The 20497-nt window shown below is 48.8% G+C and overlaps 1 protein-coding gene across 3 annotated transcripts in view; it reads left to right on the forward strand.

Annotated features, from left to right (window-relative positions):
- ANK2 (ankyrin 2) overlaps nucleotides 1–20497 on the forward strand; it is a 380102-nt gene that overhangs the window by 36951 nt on the left and 322654 nt on the right. The window contains exon 1 of one of the 3 annotated variants that reach the window (XM_066383818.1): nucleotides 17883–18007. The exons of the other annotated variants lie outside the window; for them this stretch is intronic. The gene's annotated coding sequence lies outside the window, so the exon portion shown is untranslated. Of the gene's footprint in view, nucleotides 1–17882; nucleotides 18008–20497 lie in introns of those variants that run through there. 3 annotated transcript variants of the gene reach the window in all.

The raw sequence follows: 20497 nt of genomic DNA on the forward strand, positions 1-20497 counted from the left end.
ACCGCGGGTGACGGTCAGCCAGATAAAAATGCCATAATTAATCTTCTTTAGCTTCTAGAACACATTTGACTGGATTTCATTTGCTGTTCTCTGGAAATATTACAGATGGCTCCCCGATTTTCACGGAAGGCTACATTTCGTCTGTCCTCACGAGAAACGGAGCTATGGACATACACGCCGGGACACGACGTGGATACTGTGGTTTTTATGAGAAAAGACGTCTTAGCATCTCATTCCTTTAAACTTTCCTACTACTGATGCTTTGCTTTAAAAACCCTTATAAAGCAGACCCAGTTTCATGCATTTCCATTTGGAACCATAAAGTCTTTAATATTTAAATTCTATTACAAGAAAAATCAATCTTATTGTGAGGTATGTAAAATTTTTATAGCGTTGACCGAAATATTTCGGCTTGCCAGATTCATTCCTGGCTATGTGTGAGAATAAAACAAACAACAACATGAGGTGTGAGAGAAGATACACATTTTTTTTAAAGCTTTATTTTTAAGAACAGTTTTAGGTTCACAAAAAATTGAGAGAGCAGCACAGAGATTTCCCGTCTACCCTCTGTCCCCGTCCCTCCATGTACGGGCTTCCCCATTACCAATGTCACTTATCATAACAGTATGTTTGTCGCAACTGCTGAACCCACACGGACACATCGTCACCACTCAGAGTCACCGGGCTCGTCAGGGTCCCTCCTGGAGCTGCACATTCTGTGGATCTGGCTCGTGTGTAAGGACACTGTCCCTCCCCACCACGTCACACAGGACCTCACACAGCCCTGTGCTTCTCCTGTCCATCCTCCCTCTCCTCAGCCCTGGACACCACCGGTCTGCTCACTGTCTAATAGATTCTCTTGTCCAGTGTCGTGGAGTTGGGACCATACAGTCTGTAGCCTTTCCAGACTGGCCTCTGTCACGTAGGAATGTGCGTGTAAGGCTCCTCCGTGTCTTTGCAAGGCTGGTCAGCTCACTGCTTTGTAGTGCCGAGGTATATTCCGTCGTCAGGGGGACCGCGGCTTACATACCCGTCGGCTCCTGCAGGGCAACTTGGTTGCTTCCAGCTTTTGGCGCGTGTGAATAAAGCTTGTGCAAAATCATGTTCATGGTCTTGTGTGGACATACGTTTTCAGCCCCTTTGGGTAAAAACCAAGGAGCACTTGGCTGGGTCGTATGGTGAGGATATGTTCAGTTCTGCAGGACCTGCGAGCTGTCCTCCAGTGGCCGCACCATGTTGGGCTCCTGCTGCTCCGCGTCCTCCAGCCTGTGGTATATCCTCAGCATTCCCAACTGTGCTTGTGCTGACAGGTGCGTGGTGGTAGTTCATTGTTTTAGTTTGCATTTTCCCAAGGACCTAGGATGTGGAGAACCTGTCATATGCTGATTGCCATCTGTATGTCTTCTTTGGTGAGATGTCTGTTAGGGTATTTAGCCCATTTTTGAAATCTGGTTGTTTGTTTTATTAGTGTTGACTTTAAAGAGTTTTTATATTTTGGCTCATAGTCTTTTATCAGACGTGTCTTTTGCACATATTTTTTTCCCATTCTGTGTCCTGTCTTCTGAATCTCTTTCTCTCTCTCTCTCTCTCTCTTTTTATGACAGAGACAGAGAGAGGGACAGAGAGACAGGAAGGAAGAGAGATGAGAAGCATCAATTCTTCATTGCGGCTCCTTAGTCTTCTTAGTTGTTCATTGATTGCTTTCTCATATGTGCCTTGATGGGGGGGGAAGGGTTGCAGCAGAGTGAGTGACCCCTGGCTCAAGCCAGCAACCTTGGGCTCAAGCCAGTGACCTTGGGCTCAAGCCAGCAACCATGGGTCATGTCTATGATTCCCACGCTTAAACTGGATAAGCCCGCGCTCAAGCCGGCAACTTCGGGGTTTTGAACCTGGGTCCTCCACATCCCAGTCTGACACTCTGTCCACTGCACCACCACCTGGTCAGACTTCTGATTCTCTTGACATTGTCTTTTGTCAAGCAGATCTTACTTTTAAGAAGCACCACTCATTAGTAATTTATTTCATGGCTGTGCCTTTGGTTTGTATCTGAAAAGGCATCGCCATGTCTAAGGCCATCTAGGTTCTCTCCTTTGTTATCTTCTGGAAGTTTTGTAGTTTTGCAGTTTACATTTAGGTTTGTGATCCATTTTAACTTAATTTTTGTGAAGGAATTAGGGCTGTGTTAGATTCTTTTAAAATTTGTTTTTGCATGTGGCTGTCCAGTGGTCCCAGCACCACTTGTTGATGAGACTGTCCCTTCTCCACTGTGTTGCTTCTGCTGCTTGGTCAGTGGTCAGCTGGTCATGGTTATGTTGGTCCATCCTGGGCTCTCTGTTCTGTTCTGTTCTGTCCCCTCACCCATGTGTCGGTTCTTTGGCTCACACAGCACTTTATGTCAGCCTTGTAGTTAGTCTTGACGTCTGGTAGCCCTTAACTCCCAACTTTGTTCTTTCCCTTCAATATTATATGGGTTATTCTGGGCTTTTTGTCTCTCTATACAAACTTGAAAATCAGTTTATCAATATCTATAAATAAAATGCTGGGATTTTGATTAGATTGCTTCAAATCTATCGATCAAATTAGAAAGAGCTGACATCCTGACAATATTGAGGTCTTCCTGTCTATGAACATGGAATATCTCCTAATTGATTTAGGTCTTCAGAATTTTTCTCCTCTAGGTCATGTATATGCGCTGTTAGAGTTATATCTAGTAGTGTTTTTGGTTCTCATGTAAGAGGTATTATGTTTTAAATTTCAAATTCTGCTTGGTGATTGCTGCTGTATATGAAAGCAATTGATTTCAGATGTTGACCTATATCCTGCAAACCTGCCATCATTGCTTATTAGTTTCAGGTTGCCTTTGTTGATTCTTTTAGATTTTTTTATGTAGATGATTATGTCATCTGTGAACAAAGACAGTTTTGTGTCTTTCTTCCCAATCTGTATAGCTGTATTTGTTTTTCTTGCTTTATTGCCGGGACTTTCAGTAGAATGGTGAAAAGAAGAAAGGAGAAAGGACATCTTTTCTTTGTGGGAGATTACATCTTTTTTATATGTAAAAAAAGGAAAAGATTAGAGGAGCATTTCTTTGTGATGGCAAGCAACTCACTGCTAGAATTTTTAGTGCTTTTTTCACTTGTGACAAAATAGGGATAAAACCAAACATTTGTATTTATGTCATTCCAGTCATAGACATCTCTTGCAAATTAATTTTTATTTTGTTTAGGTGCTCTTTTATTTTTTAAGTTTTGAAAATGTGCAATGGCAAAATTAAAGTGATAGTAGATAAAAAAGGAAAACAAATATAGATCATATTCAAAGTTTCTCACATGTGAAGGTCTTAATCTTCTGTCCCAAAGTTGACTTCTACTACTCTCTGGAGAAAGCCTTCATTCGGAGTAGACTTGGGTATTGCTTGTTCCCAGAATATATGGCACTGGGCTGCTTTTGGTTACAAGGAAGAGATGCCCTCAGATAGTCTTAAGATAGAGGTTTTGTTGAAAACACCCAGGCCCTAGGCTCTGTGTCCCGGCCTCTTTCTGGTGACCACCCTGTCCTTTCTCCCTCCTGTTTCTCACTCCCTGCATTGTAGTGTCCGGCGGGGCTGAATCCCACGGCTCCAGTAGGAGGAGTTCTTTGAATCTGGCCATCTCGTGAGTCGGGCTGTGAAGTTGCTGCCCTTGGGTCAGGCTCGCTCTGTTCTAACCAGGGTCTACTTCTGTGTAAACAACACACCAGCACGTCTATCATAGGTGGGCAGCCTCAGTGGGTAGGAGGAAGCTGTCTGGATCACTTGTCTAAGGTGTCCCCACCTCTGTGCCTTTGCTGACGTCCGTTCCCATGTTCACTGTGTCCGGTGAACTCACACCACTGACTCTGCCCAGCTGGAATATTAATGATTAAGCAAAGCCTGCCCCAAACACTACAGCCTGCTGACTTGCCCCGGCACTGACCAATGTATCTGTTATTCACACTGTATATTATTGGGTCATCCTGAGTGGAGTATCAACTCTCAGAGGGCAGGGGTCATGCTTGGTGGGTATTTTCCCCAATGTGTTTAGGGTGTGGATTCTACATAGCACATTGTGGTGTGGTTCCTTTTGCCATTTATTTTTACAATAAATTAATTTTTAAAAGATTTTATTTATTGTTTTTAGCGAGAGGAAGAGAGAGAGGTGGGGGGAGGGGGAGGAACAGGAAACATCAACTCCTAGTAGTTGCTTAGGCAAGCTGAGGGTTTTAAACCAGCAACCTCAGCATTCCAGGTCAATGCTTTATCCACTGTGGCACCCCAGGTCAGGCCCTTTTGCCAATTAAAAAAAATCACATTTATTTCTAAAGAAAAAGGAATACATACCTGCTTGCACTAAAATCATCCCCTCAGTACTGTGGAAAGGTAGCAGGTTCAGAAGAGGCTCAGACAGACGGGGGGAGTGGGAGCCTGATGGGAGGAAGGCCCCAGGGCGGGAAGATAGAAACGGAGGCGTAGCTAAGGGGATGCTCGATGGCTGGCTTGTCGGGACTCTCGCTGGACCAGCAGAGGGTGGCGAGGTCAGCAGCGAGCCTCCTGCCAGGGAGGTGGGGGGCAAGAAGAAAAGACTCCCCCGCAGGCTCTGGGGGTGCAGAAATGAAAATCTCCTATTTATTAAATTTGGAGTTGTATTTATTCAAAACTGGGGATGGGGAGAAGGAACACAGACAACAAACCTCACCTCAGGTGCCTGGTCTGTTCCCCAACCCACCCCCCAGGTTCCTTAGACTCCAGCGAACCTGCCCTGGGATCTCTGTGTTATGCAATGTAGCCATTGGTACTCAAAGTAATTTTTTGACAATTCTGATGTGACAAAGGGACAAAGAAAACTCACTGGTTGGAATGAGCTGGAGAAATAGTAGAGCAGGGTTGGGGGCATGACTGCAAGGTGCCAGTCCTGTAGGCAGAAACTCCCTGACCCATCACCCGTGACTGACGGCAGTGACCCATGAGGACCCGGGATGCCAAAGATCCAGGCTCATTGGTTGTCCTCACACAGCAGAGAAATCCACAGAAATGGGCATTGGACCTAGTATGTCCCCATGGGAAAAAGAGAAGGACATCTGGACATAAGAAAACTGACAAAATATAGATGCACCTTTACTTCTGAGAAGGAATGCGTAGATTCTTCATTTACCGTGACCTTGAGGTAAACAGAGTAATCTACCCTTGACGTGTACCCACTTCCATCCATGGCATACCAGGTCTCCAACTTCCTACCTTGACTTCTGAGCCGGCTGGCCGACCGATAGATGTCCAGCAAGCTGAGGGGTTTGTGGGAAGTCTTCCTTCTGGGCGGGGCACCTCACATGGCTCCCTTCCTCCTGAGGGTTTTTAAGGGCACACACAAATAGAAAGTAGCTCTTCCTTCCAGAAAGTACTACAGATTAGGACTGATTTAGCACCACATGATGTTCCTGTATTATTCACAATTATAGAGTATTTGAGGAGTCTCTCCTGCTGCCACATTTTAAAGAGAGTCTTGATGAATTGTAGCATTTCTAAGAAAGACAGGACTTAATGGAAAGGGGAGAATTGTTTAAAAATCTGGGACTCTTCATTCAGTTATCTTCTTATCAAGAAGACGGGTTAAAGGTGGACGTTGCATTATCGAACAGAGGCTGCAGGAAGCAGATTTCTGCCTAAAATAAGGATTTTCTAACAAGTGTGGAGCTGTCCATCTTGCGGAGCTGGTGTGTTAGTCGGCTCTGGCTGTCAGAATGCGATACCACGGTGTTGGGCAAACAAGTGTGCTACAAGTGTGTGAGGCTGGCCCACTTGCACTTTGCCTGACTGGTGCATGAGAAGGGGGCAGCACCAAGGTGTATAGTCTGTGTAAGGCTGCAGGCGCTCGCACGCAGGGCGGCAGATGGTAAAATGCGGATTGCCTGCTGCCATTGGGAGGGGCCCTTGTTTGCTGGAGAAGGGGTCCCCCCACCTCTGGTCTGTTTGCTGATGAGTCCTGAGAGGGAGAGGGAAGTGGTCTTCCCTGCCTGCATGCTCGTCTGCCGTTGCAAGACTCTAATAAATGGAATGGCCCACTGTCCAACGGCTCCACATTCCTGTATGGTGGGCCCGGATCCAGTGGGAGCCTGCACGGCCACAGCACCCAGGCTCACACACAGACTGGAGTTGTAAACCACAGACATTGATTTCTTACAGTTTGACTAGAAGTCCAAGATCAAGGTTGTGCCTGATTTAGTTTCTAGTGAGAGCTCTTTCCTGGCTTGCAGATAGCTCCTTCTCTGTGTCCTCACAAGGTTTTTATCTCGTTGTGTACGGAGGGCAGAGGAGGATGTATGGTGTTCTCTCTCTCCTCTCCGTGTAAAGACACTCTCCTGCTGGATCGGGGCCCCACCCTTATGACCCCATTTAACTTTAATTACTTCCTAAGAGGCCCTAACTGCCAATACAGCCACCTGGGGTTAGGGCTTTGGCCTCTGAATTTTGGGGGGACAGAAACAGAACCAGAGTCCTGTGTTTGAGGTGTTCAGGTAGAAAATGGTTATCCGACTCTCAGGAATGCTGTACCAGGGACCCTCAAGTGGGGAGAAGGTCCAGTGATCCCAGCTTCTGGCATGTGACGGAGTGAGATAAAAGCTGTAGGTTAGGGGCGTAGACCCAGGTGAGCTACACACCGGAGGCAGGCACAGGTAAGGGGTATGCATTGGAAAGAGAGATTGTATCTTATTCTGGGAGCTTCTCAGGGAGAAAAATCGTAGGTGTTAGAAACTCAAAAAGCTCTTATCTCTAGAGCTGCCGGTACTCTGTGAGGTATTGAAATTGAAAACCTCAGGATCTGCCTGGATAGAATTTCCAGATACCTTCATATTTATAGAGAGTAGAGATAAAGGAAGTACATACATTTGCCGTGTGGCTGGTTTTTTAAAGGAGAAAGTCAAGGTAACCCTGTTGCTGTGCTGTGTAATCACTGGGTGCTGACAGCTACTGTTAAAGGGCAGACCTCTTACCTTGTTCACCAGCCCTGTCGGCAGGGCGGACATCAGAATTGGACCTGTGACAACGAGACACCTGCATGATGGCAAAACATTCTACACACAGGTGCCTGGCTGTGGGATTTCAATCTCTTTAGCATTAAAAATGGGAGACAGTCCACACTGTTCATGTTGGGATGATTGAAAAATGAAGGTTGTCACAGGTGTTCAGCATTCCCCGTGGGTCCCACAGAAGTAAGTGACACTTCAGGCCCACCCTGCAGGGAGCTCTCTCTCTTCCGTGATGTCAGATGGCACAATGTGACCTCACGGGACTGCTGTGTCACATGGGCTGTGACGTCCCCTGACGGCTACATCTTACGGGCTGGCACCTTCAGCTCTGTTGTGACCTGCGTGCCTCCTGTCCTCAGTCAGTCACAGCTGACAGGCACCATGCAGGTGTCTGAGCTCTGGTCACACACTTCGCAGTGGGTCCCGGCAGCTGAGCGGTGACAGACATCTAGGTGCACGACACTGTGTGTGTCATGGGGACAGAGAACTGGCTCTGATCTGTCGCCACGTGGCCGACAAAGCTTCCACTGGAAACGTGACCATGTCGGCGGACATTTCTCACCTGATGCAAGCAGCTCTGCCCTCATAGTGAATCCTCTAGGTGTACTATGTGGACAGGGGAGGCAGCCGTGCCTCGAGGAGCTGTGAGGGGTGATGGAGAAGCCGGCGGGAAAAACGTGTCGTGTGCAGACCGCATGCAGCAGAGGACTCCTGACCACGCATACCAAGGGACCCATCTCCACGCTGATGGGGATGTGGCTCCCCAGGTTTTAAAAGTGGGCAAACAACTGGAAAATAAACTTCAGAAAAAGTGCACACAATACACACTGGAAATAGAAAAACAAAATAAAATATTTGGTTGGCAACAGGGCGTGTAAGAAGAGTGCAGATGCTGCCGGTCACGTAATTTTCTGTCTTCCCTGATGAGCCAGTCAGCTGCTATTTCAGAAACTTGGGAAAAACAGCCACAGGAAGGAGAGAAGCAGACATCTGTTACCTCAAAACTAGATTTTTTTTTTCTTTTTTGGATAACATGAATTCATGATTCCTTTTGATCCAAAATTTAAAAATAAGCCTAACCAGGTGGTGGCACAGTGGATAGAGCATTGGGCTGGGATGTGGAGGACCCATATTCGAAACCCTGAGGTCACTAGCTTGAGCGTGGGCTCATCTGGTTTGAGCAAGGCTCACCAGCTTGAGCCTGAGGTCGCTGGCTTGAGCAAGGGATCACTCAGTCTGATGTAGCCCCCCAGTCAAGGCACATATGAGAAAGTAATCAATGAACAACTAAGGTGCCACAAAGAAGAATTGATGCTTCTCATCTCTCTCCCTTCCTGTCTGTCTGTTCCTATCTGTCTCTCTCTCTCTCTGACTTCTCTGTCTTTGTCACAAAAACTAAAATAAATAAATAAATAAAGCCACAACAGTATGATTTCCTTTAAGAATAACTTCTTTTACTGTTAAGAACCTAAAAGTATTAAAACTAATAAGAGAATCATCAAATTAATTTTTAAATCTTCTGATACAGTTTATTTAAATTGTGTTGTCCAAGAAATTAAAAGTCACAAATGAGCCAAAAGTGAAGGTGTTCTGGGGGTTCATATCAAAATTGTTGTTATGTAAGGCTGGGATACTGTTTATATTTTGTTCAAAGAACTGAATGAGGGGCGTAGGCATTATCAAGGAACTTAGAAAAGTAGTCCAGACCTTGGAGTCACTTCCTTTTGTCCTGCGTCTTCTCAGGGCTGCGGTGGCAGCAGCTGCTCTTGGCGCTGTGCTCTGCTGTCCAAGGACAAGGAGAAGAAGGTGCTGGAAAGTCGGCCAAGCAGGACAAAGACCCAGTGACCCGATATGGGGGCGAGGTCAAAAGAAGGAGTCCGGAGGCGAAGTTTGGGACAAGCTCCGTAACATGTCTCATTTAACAAAGCTGATGTAGGATCTGACTCCGGAAGGAGGTTTCCAGCGATAAGGTTGTACCCCAGCGGTTGTCTCTGAGGAACTAGAGACTCAGGGTCCCCTGGTCAGGCAACCCCCAGCCCCTCCTTAGTGAAGATTCAGTACTCTAGGTTCAAAGCTCAGGGCTCAAGTGATTTGCACCAGAAATGTCAGGGATGGGGATGCCCCAGCTCTGGTGAAGAGCCACAAACCGCAGGTCCCACCCGCTGTGCATTGTGAAAAATAAAACTTTAAACCCTTGATTAAGAATTTCATCTCATTATACCATTTACTAAAAGTTAAATGGGAACTATTTAAATTTGGGGTAACCATATTGCTGAATTACCAAATCATAGAAACTCAAAGACTAATATACTTTTCGACCTGGTTTTCCTCAGTTTCCTCTTTCATGGATGAGAAAAATGAAAGCTCAGATGGAAATGATGTCATTTCCTCCGTCGAGTAAGTAGCAGCCCTCCCCCCAATCATGTTTCATTTGTGGGGTTTTTAGAGTGACTCTGAGCCTCACCCCAGGGAGTGGGAGACATGGCTCACAGCGGGAAAGAGCTCAGATGTGCTTCCGGGACAAAAGTGAACTTCATTTCTTAAGACAAGTTATAAAAGGTCGTGAAAATCCTTTGGGAAGTTTTCACGCAGTTACTGGTATATCCGCTCAGATGTCTAACTTGGATGTCTTAGGAATGCAGTTGCTGTGTATTTAGAATTCATCAATAAGAATTTGATGTATTTAATGCAGTGTTTTCATAGAGAAGTCTCCTGTCTGCATGAAGAGTCAGGTCCAGTGTTAGACGATATTGACCTGATTCAGTGGTTCATAAAAGCAAAGCAAGTCATTATCTTATCTGCTTAATGCTTTTCCTCTCTCTAGCAAGGGAAATGAAATCAGTCCCATGGCAAATGCCCCCGGAAATGCAAGTTGAGTGTAATTAAGTCCGCAAGGGAGCAGGGAGTCCAAGCCTGAGTTCACATGTAGTGATTTTCAGGTGTTGGGTTTAATTTCTCTCACCCCCCTCACACACATACGGGTTGGCAGTGGTTTGTGTTTTTGCGCCAAGCAAGGCGCTGAACGCAGGGGTGACGCTGTCGCCCTCATTGGTCCAGCTGGACAGAATTAGTCCCTGCTGCTTCCATTGGCGCGCACTGCTCGCCGGCCAGCGTGAGCATGTGGGTGGAGATTTTGGATTCTGGGAAGAGGCTGTGGCTGACAGTGGCTCTGGGGGCTACTGTGAGACTGAACGGTCCTGTGAGCTGGGGCTGCAGAGTAATGAGGTCCGGTGCCCCGTCCTGGCACTGAGGAACACTAATGGCTCTGGGCTGATATGGCCTCCATGAGCTAAGGACAACGTGTTTGTTCTGAGCATCAGCTTAACCTGGGACACCAGCGTGTCTGGTACCTGCTGCGTGAGCCTCAGTCCCCTCCCTGCGCCCCTGCACATCCGTCCCCAGGTCCTTGGTGTTCCTTTGTGAACTGAACTGCTTTGGGTGCTGCAGGAGACACCCTGTCGGGGACACTACCTCCCATCAGAGTGGGAGAGGGAGCAAGGCCCCTGTTCTCCTCTGTGCCCCATTCCTAACCCCAGCTTCAGCTGCAGACGGTGCAAATCCAAGTCAACTCAGGTTCCAGAAGCCACGTCTTGAGATTTTACTCCGAGACTTGACACGGTGACAGTGAATCTCGCATCCTGGGGGGGAGGAGATACTTCCAGAGTCCCAGTGCTCAGGGGCAGCAGGTCTGAAAGGGGAGAAAGGTCGGCAGCAGCTAAAGCAAGATGGATGTCAAGTTCCTGGGATCAGTAAAGGACAGCCAGATTCACCTTTAAAAAATATTGTGCTTCTACACATCATCAATGTCACCATTTTCCAGTGCACAGTTCAGTGACATCCCATTTACATTTTGTAACACCACTGCCACCATCCATCTCTAGAATTTTTTTTCTTTCCAAACTGAAACTCTGTCCCCATGAAATGATAACGCCTCCCCAGCTCTGGTCCCACCGATCTACTTTCTGTCTCTCTGGTTTTGATGGCTGTATGTACTTCATACTTGTGGGATCCTAAAGTATTTGTGATTTCCTAGCGGTTTATGTTGCTCCTATAATGTCTTCAAGGTTCACCCCTTTGCAGCAGGGACTGGCATGTCCTTCCTTTTTATGGCTGATTGATTTTCCACGGTGCATATGCTTATCTGTTCCCGTGTCACTGAACACTTGGGTTGTTTCCACCTCTTGCTGTTGTGACTAATGTGGCTGTGGACGTGGGCGTGTGGATATCTGTCTGAGTCCCTGCTTTTAATTAGGTAGAGCATGTGCCCAAAAGTGGAGCTGCTGGGTCATGTGATAGTTCAAGTTGTAGTTTTTGAGGACTTACCAAAACTGTTTTCCACAGTGGCTGTACCACTTTGCATTCCCACCAACAGTGCACAGGACTCCCATTTCTAGCACACTCGTTATTTTCTGGGTTTTTTTTTTAAACCATCTTTCTAATGAGTGTGAAGGGGTGGATTGAGACGTGCAATGTATAACCAGTCTCAGGCGCTTGCCCAATGACTAAGAATCCACTGGACATCTAAGAAATGAAACAAAGATATAAAATAACCCAGAAGTATTACACTGTATCCATCCACAGCAGGATGTTCAAATTGCAACAAAAAGTGAAGCTGAGACGAGGATGGTTCCTTTTCCAGGGAAGAAGGCTGACTTCTCAAGATGTGGCAGCTTCATTCTAGTGTCCCTTAAAGGCAGCTGACCCTTTGGCCACAGTGCGATTCCTGATGATACTATGTGCTGGTTTTGGTGATACGTTTCCTTTACAAATTAGAAAATGTGTGTATACCCACAATGTGTATACACACATGCATGTATATAGGTATACACTTTACATATAGTTTATGTAGTAGATTTAAGCCTCTGCAGTTCTGGAGTGAGATGAGGGGAGCAGGAAACATCAACTCACAGCAGCAGCTTCCCCTGTGTGTCCTGACTGCACAAGCCCAGAATTTTGAACCAGTGACCTTGACCTAGTATATACAAGTCAGGCTGCAGCTCATTTTTTTGTAGATTGCCTTTTTTATATATATACTGTAACTTTACTGAATTTTTTTATTACTTTTAACAGGTTTTTTTTTTTTTTTGGTGGAGTCTTTAGGGTTTTCTATATATAAGATACTATCACCTGCAAACAGATCATTTTACTTCTTCCTTTCTGATTAGATGGTCTTTATTTGTTTTTCCTGCCTGATTGCTCTGGCTAGGACTTCCAATGCTTTGTTAAACGGAAGTGGTGAGAGTGGACATCTTTGTCCCTGATCTCAGAAGACACATTTCTGCTTTTCACTGTTGAGTATGATGTCAGCTGTGGGCTTGTCATAGCTGCCCTTCATTATGGTGAGGCACATACCCGCTACACCTAATTTGTTGAGAGTTTTATCATGAAGGGTGTTGAATTTTGTCCAGTGCTTGTTCTGCATCTTTGGAGATGACCAGCATATCCTTTTCCATGGTTCCTGTGCTTTGATCCAAGCACTGAGGAGATGGTCACAGAGGAGGAGTCAGTAAGAGGCCAGTGCTCCAGGAGCTAAATCTGGTGACAGTGTTAGGACAGCGAGGAGTAGGGACTTGACCAAGTAGATAGGTATGTAGGTTTCTGTATCTTCGTGTTTGAGATTATGTGGGTCAAAGAGAGCAAGTTGGCCGTGGGCCTGGCTCCTGGGGGGGAAGGGGTCTGTTCCCATGAACGTGGCGTCCAGGGCCCTCTCTAACAGAGGTGCGTCCAGATTTCCCACCTCTCGGTCACCCTCAGTCAGCAGAGCTGTCTGGTGTCTCTTTTGCCAGTCACGGTGACTGTTAGCATTCCTGACCTCATGAAGAATAGTTGGGTTGGACTGAGTGTGACTGAGTACTTACTGTCCTGTGTAAGCTGACATTTGGTTGAGATGAACGTTGTGCAGACACCTTCATGGACGTTCATGGTTCTGGACCTAACGAATGACATCCCCGAGCTTTGAAAATGAGTGCAGACAGAACTCAGTCATGAGCCCTCGGGGAGGGCTGCACATTGGCAGAAAAAGGAGAAACTTTGGATTTTGATGTATTTGACATGGATCCTCAGCAAAATTTAGATGAATTTCCAAATAGGTGCTCTGTGAGCGCTCCGATTGGGGTGAGCTAATCACTAGGCGTCAGCTGGGTTTACCAACAGCAAGTGAGGTCAGGCTTGGCCCTTTCCATAGGTCTGGTTTGTATGGAGATGCTGAAGACCAGGTATTTCAACCTGGCCTCAGGCAGTCCCCTATGCAGTGGCATTGGGTTAATTTGTTGCAGGACTTGGTCCTTCACTCTCTGAGGATGAGGTCCATCCCTCTGGGCCTTTGCTGTCATTGACTGGGAATCTTCTACCAGAAGAGCCGGAGCTAATTGTTACTCTGAGACAGAGTTTCACTTGGTAAAGAAAGAATCAATACTAAATATCTCTCTTTACCAAGTTTTTGAGTAAGCGGTCGGTATAACCAACTGCTAAATTACTGGCAAATGTGGTTTTTCTTTCTGTGTTGAGTGTCATTAGGGTTCTTACAGCATCAAGTGCGTCCCGTCAACTGTAGAGTATTCTGTACCATGTGGCGACAGATGGTGTTTACAGGGGAAGGAGACTCAATACCGTTGGGCCCACATGTCTTGCAATGTGATATGGACATGTCCTCGTGACTTCAGTCCCGCACTCCCCCGGGATGTGGGCTGTTAGTGACATCCAGGCCCCCTCAAGCCACCGTGTGCGGGGAGCATATGGGACCACAACACAGACACAGAGAAATGAAGGAGTCCAGTTGTTCCTCCCTGAGTTGTGTGACTCCAGGCCACAAGCACGTGGGTGAGTGATGGGCCCCCGAGAGCTGTTGGCCTCCAGCTTTTGAAGTGCTCTGAGCAGAGTGGACAGCAGTCAACCCCCTGAGCCTTGCGCAGACTGAACTTGGAGAGAATAATAAATGTTGTAAGCTGAGCGTGGCCCTGGTTAGCAAGACAGATACTTGGATGAAGCGGCCTTCGGGTCTCCCAAGGTCACTCCCGAGTCCTGTGCCATGGCCTGTGCTTGTCAGCAGATTCCTAGCTCTGAGCACAAGGCCGCGTCTTCAGCTCCCCATGCACATCACTGATCTCGGCTCAGCTTCAGCCTCTCCTCCTGGGAGCCCTGGCTCCTTTTCCTGGGGAGCAGTATTCAGGGTTCAAAGTGTCGGCACTGGGGAGGTTTTTGACGGAACAAACGGCAGTGGAAATATTACAAAAATTTGGTGACAATAGAAAACGTTTCAACCTATTTCCCCAAAGTAGAATGAAAGAGAAGCTATGAAGCTAAGTAGAATGGACAAGAAAATAATAAAAATCCAGTAAAGATTTAAAAAAATGTAAACAAGCAATTCTGAAAAGATGGAACACCAGCGAATAGTAAATAGTGAATCATGTTCAATGTCCTAATGATAGAATATGTGTGTGGGGGGGCATGTTGTTGGGGGTGAGGTAGTTATGTGGAGTGGGGACACTTGAATTCATATTAATACAATAAAATAAAAAATTTAATTACAAGATAATTAAAAAAATGTGCTAAAGTCCTTTATCAAAGTAGGTGTTTGTGGCCCTGGCCGATTGGCTTAGTGGTAGAGCATCGGCCCAGCATGTGAATCCCGGGTTTGATTACTGGTCAGGGCACACAGGAGAAGTGCCCATCTGCTTCTCCACTCTTCCCCCTCTCCTTTCTCTCTATCTCTCTCTTTCCCTCCTGCAGCCAAGGCTCCATTGGAGCAAAGTTGGCCCGGGCACTGAGGATGGCTCCATGGCCTCCGCCTCAGGCACTAGAATAGCTTCAGCCTCAACAGAGCAATGCCCCAGAGGGGCCAAGCATTGCCCTTTGGTGGGCATGCTGGGTGGATCCCAGTCGGGCACATGCGGGAGTCTGTCTGCCTCCCAGCTTCTTACTTCAGGGGGGGAAAAATTAGGTGTTTGTTAAAGAAATAAGCTTCCGTGTGGACAGGAGTGCAGTGACACTGTGATCTTGCACACTTGGGTGGAAATGTCGCTTGATTGTTGACTTTGTGCTGAGTATTTGGACAATATGAATTACAAAGTTACCACCCCTTATACCAGTGCCAACAGAGGCCGAGTTACTGTGACAGAGAGGAGCCAAGGAAGTCTGAGAAGAAAACAAACTTACCACGGCTGCGGGAAAGGAATCAGGACAAAGCTTCTTTTTATTTTTAAATGTTCTTTTTATTGTTATTTATTGACTTTAGAGAAAGAGGGAAGGAGAGAGAGACAAGAACATTGATCTATTCCTTTATGTGCCCTAACCAGGGATCTAACCAACAACCTCTGTGCTTTGGGATGATGCTCTAACCAACAGAGGTATTCAGCCAGGGCAGGACAAACTTCTTTTAAGCAGAGAGAGGATCAGCTGAGAAGGCCACACTCAGCTGCATGAAGCCGGGGGGGGGGGGTAGGGGAGCAGCACCTGAGGACAGGGGGCCAGAAATCCAGCTTGGACACAGGGCCGAGGAGGCAGACCCCAGCCCCTGGTCATCTGTCCTAGGGACTATATCAATTACAGAAAATAGGTGTTAATTCCTTGAAGAAAGTAGCTCAGCCAGGAGAGACCAGTCAGTGTGTTACTCACAGGAGAAGGAGACGCCGGAGAAACATCAGCACGTGGTCGTGGAGGGTTTTGCAGGCCGCAGGCAGGAAGTAAGCGAGATGGGAAGCCCATGATGGGTGTCCCGTCAAGAGCGATCCTGTGTATTGTTGTGGAGACAGCGAGGCCACTGCCCCGCACGGGGGACAGATGGCCCCGGTCATCTGAACTGGCCTTCAGCGTGCTGCTGAAGTGTGAAACTTTTCCAGGCTGTGTTGGTTTTGGAAGGAGCATGTCATCCATGAGGAAAGTTACCCACTTCCCTTCCCCCGCATAGAGAGACAGCGGCAGGAGATTGGGGTGTCGAACTATTAACCTATAAAATTACTTATCTAATAACCTGTGTGTCGCTTTATTTATTATTATTATTATTTTAATTGTTACTTACTGATTTTATCAAGAGAGGGAGTGAGGGAGAGAGAGAGAGGGAGAGAGAGAGAGAGAGAGAGAGAGAGAGAGAGAGAGAGATCTGTTCCTGTAGGTGCCCTGACTGGGGATCGAACTGGCAATCTCTGTGCTTTGGGACAATGCTCTAAGTACAATAACCAAGCTACCCGGCCGGGCCCCGTGTGTCATTCATTCTACAGATGATATCTAAGTCATCTGTTTTTGTTTTCTTTTTATATGAATGTGTGCGAATTGAAAGGATGAGTAGGTTGCCTGTGACCAGCATCCCAGACACGAGTTCATGGAAAAACTGTTTTCCATCTGTCTCTATTGGGAATAAAACTGTCACTACGCATTGAACGCCTATCCCGTGGACGTCATGGTACCTGGTGCCAGGGTGCATGGCAGCGCTGGTGGACGCGCTGGCGAGGCAGGGCCTGTCTCCATCTCAACACCTGCAGCACCGCTGGCACAGAAAGCCGCGTGGACAAGGGAAGGAAGCAGGACGTGTCCGGTCACTGCTGCCTGGCTTGGCTCTGGTGACGCTTCATGACAGCTTGATCATTGTGGCTGCCACCTTACCAGTTACATTGATTACTGTTCACCATGATGAAGTCGGGTTGAAATGTGGTTTTGCTAAAGCTTTCACCCCTCAACTTACCACAGAAGTAGAATTAGTGCCAAGGTAAAGAAACCTTGTTTCTGTGCCAATATCCGCCTCTTTGTGCACAGTGCCTCGTGGGTGCTGCTGCGTGGCGGCTGCCGACTGGAGTCTAGCTTCCTGTCTGTCTATCTGTCTGTCTGTGTGTGTGTCTGTCGGTGAGGGTCTGTCACAGTGAGTTGTGTTGCACGGCCTTGAGCTCTCCGTGAACTGAAGCCAGCAGTGACCAGCTCAAATCAAGTCCGTGCAAAACCCACTGGTATTTTTTCTTTCTTTCTTTTCTTTTTTTTTTTTTTTTGTATTTTTCTGAAGCTGGAAACAGGGAGAGACAGTCAGACAGACTCCCGCATGCGCCCGACCGGGATCCACCCGGCACACCCACCAGGGGCAACGCTCTGCCCACCAGGGGGCGATGCTCTGCCCCCCCCCCCCCCGGGGCGTCGCTCTTCCGCGACCAGAGCCACTCTAGCGCCTGGGGCAGAGGCCAAGGAGCCATCCCCAGTGCCTGGGCCATCTTTGCTCCAATGGAGCCTTGGCTGCGGGAGGGGAAGCGGGGGGGGGGGGGGGTGGAGAAGCAAATGGGCGCTTCTCCTATGTGCCCTGGCCAGGAATTGAACCCAGGTCCCCCGCACGCCAGGCCGACGCTCTACCGCTGAGCCAACCGGCCAGGGCCCCCACTGGTATTTTATGACTTGAACAGGTGTGCAGACATGAGAGATGACCCACGGCGGAGGGGGTGTGTGTGACCAGCAGGTGACAGCGCTGCCCAGCGGCAGCTGCAGAGTGCCTTTCTCCTGTGGTCAGCTGGAGGGGACTCCAGGTCCTCTTCCCACATGCTGGTCAGGGCTGGCTGCAGACATCCCGTGCTGTCTTTGCTTAGTTTTCCTCTTCTTTTAGAAACAGTTTTCCTCTTTCTTTTTTTATCAGGCAAAAAAAGAAAAGAAAAATCGTGTGTGTGAGGAAACAGCAGTGCCTTAGTTTATGCCACCTGCTTACACCAAGCCAGGGGCTCCCACGTGACATAGCGTGGTTTTGTGTGTATGAGTGTTCAGGCTGAGGGGCTGTCAGCCGGGCTGCTGTGATGTCAGAACAGATCATGTGGTGCTCTGTGGGCAGCGGGACTGGCCGGCCGGAGCACATGGACCGCAGTCTCAGGCTGTAATTGGAAAGTCGGCTGCTGGGCTCTGTCTCTGATACCTCAGCCTGCCTGGGGAACTGGGGGCTCGTCTGGCTGCCCGGGGCCCCTCCTGTGGCGTGACTCAGGCACGGGGCACATGGAGGCTGCTGCTCCCAGTAAGTGCTTCAGGGGCCCTGTCCGGGGGCTGGGGAAGCGGGAGGAGGCGTTGCTGCAGCCACCGTTCCCGTTCCTGGGAGCTCTTTGTAAACGCTGTCCCCGGATCTGGGTGGGGCAGCTGGCTTCCCAGGCTATCCTGGGCTCGTGGGCAGCACCCATGATGTCCCCTGGCCCTGATTTTGGATTGTTCTCACATGATGTGTTTTTGTGATTTGTTAGATTTAGGGCAGATTTTCCAGATGTGGTTAAAGTTGAGTGATCTCAGACTCCCAGACCTGGTGGGCTGTGTTCTCTGAATGGTGACAGGGAGAGAGGCAGGAGGTGCTCAGATGCTGTGCCGCAGACGCTGCAGCTGGGGGGAGGGGGTCCCAACCCCTGGTCCCATCTCCCTGCTGCTCTGGGGTGGGCAGGGGTGGAGAGAAAGCAGGGCTACTCAGCCCTGAGGCGTACGGTGATCCAGGCTGCCCCTGGTGAATCACCGCGGCACCTTTGAGATGGTCATGTGTGTCTGAGGTCGTCTCAGCCGGCCCGGCAGGTGCCGGCCATGGAAGGTGACAGATTTCTCTCTCCTCCCTGAAAACCGTCTCTCCGACTTGAAAGGCCAGGTGCGATGGGAGTTGGGGGCAGCTTCCGGAGCTCTGTCTGTGCTGGCTGTGTGGCTTCTGTGGCAGCCAGCACCGTCCCTGCTCAGGGAGTGCCTCTGCGTGTTGAGGTGTGGCCTCTGCAGAGCCCGCAGGTCCCGCCACACCCTCTGGTCCTCACACAAGGAACTGCCAGCTCTCGGGGCCATGAGGCAGGTTCAGGATGCTGTGTGTTTGACTGGTGCTCTGCTGTGAACACTCATAGAGCTCTTAGGCCGGGGCGCAAGATGTCCACACACAAGACAATAAGCAAATATTGAACAATGAGGTGGTGCCTTTGAGCCCCAGAAAAATATTCTTTTGTTTTGTTTTGCAGGGAAAACCCTAGTCTTTCCTGAGCCTCTGCAGACACTGTAGGCTTAAGGGCCAAAGACTGATCGCAGAAGGGTTAGGCATGGAGGGAACTCTTGGAGGGGCAAGGTGCTAGGCCTTTGCAGTGGGTGACTTTAGAGACAGGCACGAAGTCACCCCACCCTCAGTGCTGGGGCCTGGCTGTTCAGTGGGTCCTGTCTTCCTGCACAGAATGAGCACCCGGAGCTCACACACATCCGACTCCTCCTGGAGCCAGGAGGCAGGGACCCCAGTGAGATGGAGCTGCCCCACCCCGCCCTACCCCCATGATGCTGGGGGACACTGCTTCTCTGCTTGTCACCGTGTGCCTACCTCCCAGAGCTGAGGGTCAGGACACGCGGCTGTGCTGGGGGACGGCAGCACAGGGACGTCAGGGCTGCCTTTCCTGCTCCCCACTCTGCCCTGGAGGCCACACCTCCTTTTCTGGCCACTGGCCACAGACCCACCACCCCAAGGGGTCCCCGAGCTCACGGTACCATGCCTGTTTCCTCGGTGGTGAGTCCCGAGCACCACATTTCCCAGCCAGTGCCCGGTGCCTGTGTGGGTGTCCAGAGTCCTGTGACAGGGTCACGGCAGCGAGCCGCCCCCTACCTGTCACTCACACGGGCTCCGTCTGACCCTGGCCAGCTCTGGTCTGGTTGCTTCAGCGACTGTGACCACACTCTGGACTCCCTCTCAGGGACACCCCTGCCGTCAGGGACCTATAGCCGGACTGACAGACAGCTCCTCCCTTCCCTCACAGATGGGACGGGAGACAGTCAGGACCGGAGCGCAGACTCGTTTCCATACAGAATCAGGTGTTTCCAATGTCAGGTCACATTTTATTCAGCCATGGACTAAATGGTTGCTGCTGGCTCTCTGTCTTCACAGTATCCTGGAATAGATGACAAGTCCTTAAAAAGGAAGTCAAGCCCCTTTTCTCGAGGGAGCAGGTGTGTGTGGTCTTTGTGGGTCCCGCGGTGAGATCTCAGTCCCGTCCTCAGCTGTCCAGCCTCTGCTCATGGGGCGCATGGACCCTGATCAGTAACGGGCTCCATGCTCCAGGTGGGGGGTCAGACACCACGAGAAGGTTTAGGGCTTCTTCCCACTGGGTTTTTTTTCTGAGTCCCATTAATGTCCTTTCTTTAGGCGGGCTCCATTCATGGTGGCAGATTGAAGACCACATAGGAGATATTTAATTTAAAACAAAGTTCCTTATAAAAGTGAGGCTCCTGGGCACAGACAGCGTGTGCGGTCACCAGAGGGGAGGGGGAGTGGAGGCCGTAAAGGGTGCAGGGGTCAAATATGTGGTGACAGAAGGTGATGTGACTTGGGGTCGAAGGGTGCACAGACGGACCACGCATCGTAGAATTGTGCACTCGGAACCTCCACGAGCCTCTTAGCCACTGTCACCCCCATAAATACAATAAAAAACCTTGTAAAATAAATTTCAGATCAACTTCCTCTCTTTGAGTGACTGCCAGACTCCAAAGAGATTTTTCAGAGAACACTCGATTG

This window comes from Saccopteryx leptura, chromosome 1 (genome assembly GCF_036850995.1).
Source record: "Saccopteryx leptura isolate mSacLep1 chromosome 1, mSacLep1_pri_phased_curated, whole genome shotgun sequence".
Taxonomy (NCBI): domain Eukaryota; kingdom Metazoa; phylum Chordata; class Mammalia; order Chiroptera; family Emballonuridae; genus Saccopteryx; species Saccopteryx leptura.